This window comes from Chenopodium album, chromosome 1 (assembly GCF_948465745.1).
Source record: "Chenopodium album chromosome 1, dcCheAlbu1.1, whole genome shotgun sequence".
NCBI classification, from domain to species: domain Eukaryota; kingdom Viridiplantae; phylum Streptophyta; class Magnoliopsida; order Caryophyllales; family Amaranthaceae; genus Chenopodium; species Chenopodium album.
Window position 1 is genome coordinate 24,437,595 of NC_137834.1, and position 1,957 is coordinate 24,439,551.

General features: G+C 30.9%; 1 long non-coding RNA gene across 1 annotated transcript; it reads left to right on the forward strand.

Moving 5' to 3' along the window:
- Positions 1–528: 528 nt before the first annotated feature.
- On the forward strand, positions 529–1,468 carry LOC145574605 (uncharacterized). The gene is made up of 2 exons (XR_014098110.1): positions 529–626; positions 1,185–1,468. It is a non-coding gene; the product is annotated as an uncharacterized LOC145574605 (long non-coding RNA).
- The last annotated feature ends 489 nt before the right edge of the window (positions 1,469–1,957 follow it).

Genomic DNA, 1,957 nt, shown 5'->3' on the forward strand with positions numbered 1-1,957 from the left:
ATAGCCTTAAATTTTGTACTACTGGATAATAATAATATTGTGACGATCTGATTAACTTTGAAGGGTGGAAAAGAAGGAAAGGATCCACCTCCTATTTCTGCTATTTTCAAGAAGACTAGATCAGGGAAGTCAAGGAACTTAAAAGAGCCTGAAATTGCAAAATATGTATGTCATCTTTGTAGTTTAAAAAAAAAACTAACATCATTATATATGTGTGGAACTAGTATAATGATTTTTTTCTAAAAATTTCTGTAGGATGAGATAGTAAGTGTGGAAACAGAAAATCCATCACTCTCACACTTTGACGTTGTTGAAAAATGCTTTGGGCCACAAGATCGTGGTAGTGTAGTTTGTTTTGGCTTTGGTGTAAGACCTAAGGATGTACGAGGCCCTTTACCTACTAGAGCAGATCTCACAGCAAGTCTCCACGAGAAACAGAAAGAGAATAATGATCTTCAAAAGAGAATGGATGAAATGGAAAAAACTCATCAAGAGGAGCGTGAGGCCAACAAAAAAAATATGGACGCGCGATTTAGCAAAGAAACTCAATATGTTCATGTCAATGTATATGCAACAAGCTAGTAGTGGTGGTGATCAAGCTAATCCTAATGCTAATTGAAACTAAGGTAAGATGAATCCTAATGCTAATTGAAACTAAGGTAAGATGACTTTTAAACATATATATATATATATATATATATATATATTTTTTTTTTCTTCTTCTTGGTGAAGTTTTCTGCCTTTTTATCTGCCTTTTTTTTTATCCGTTTTGTCTATACTTATTTATTGATGATTTTCTTTTTGAACTTGAAACCTCAAGTGATAAATGGTACTAATATAAAAAATTGCATCAGCTTTGTTTATGTTGTGCGCACTTTGAGTATAAAGTTTAATATATGATATGCTAATATATAATATGTTGATTAAGTCAGGGGCTTTTTAGGATAGCTCATTTGTTGTTTGTCTATGATACTCTTGTTCTAGCATGAGGTGGTTCATTACTTTTATGTCGTACGATCTGTATTGCTTGCTTCCTAATTTTGCTGTCATTGGGCAAGCTTTGTAGTTTTCTTTTAGCTGCTGCTATTTTATGTTGGTTGTTATTTTATGTTGGTTGCTTGGAGGTGGTTCTAATATGTTTGATTGTCTATCCTAAATATTACCCGTGTTTCAATGGATTGCAGGGATATATAGTAGATATTATTGGAACAACTTTTGAAGACTCGACAAAGCTCAACATGCTCATGGAAGCTTCTATTTTGGTGATTGATCGAATCCACTAATTTTAGTTAGATCAATACTTTTGATATATTCTAACTTTAGTTTATTGGAAATATTCTAAGCACATCGTATATATGATGATTTTTGCTATTTTGGACGATTAAAGAATGTGTATCCTTACTTTTGAATATTTGTAATTGACATTGTGTTAAACTATATATGATATCAATGAGCAAGTTTGGAGTTATTATAAGGGTGTGCTAAATTGCAACTTTATAACTATTTTGATGAGTATATTATTTGTGTAGAAATTATATTTAAAATTTATACATAAAAAAATGATGATAAGAAATATGGTCGTAATTATAAAATTATTCGTCGTAAGTAATTAACATTAAATTTTCAGAAAAAATAATCGCGACAAGTAATCTGGTCGTGAATGTGTACAATTGTTGTCTATGAGGAAAATGACGACAAGAAATCTGGTCGTAATTATAATATTTATTTGTCGTAAGTAATTAACATTACATTATCATAAACATTAATTACGACAAGTAATTTGGTCGTGAATGTGTACAATAACGACAAGAAATCTGGTCGTAATTATAAAATTTAGTTGTCGTAAGTAATTAGCATAACATTATCGGAAACAATAATTACGACAAGTAATCTGGTCGTGAAAGTGTACAATAACGACAAGTTTTGTACCTCGTCGCAAAAAACTTAATTACGACGA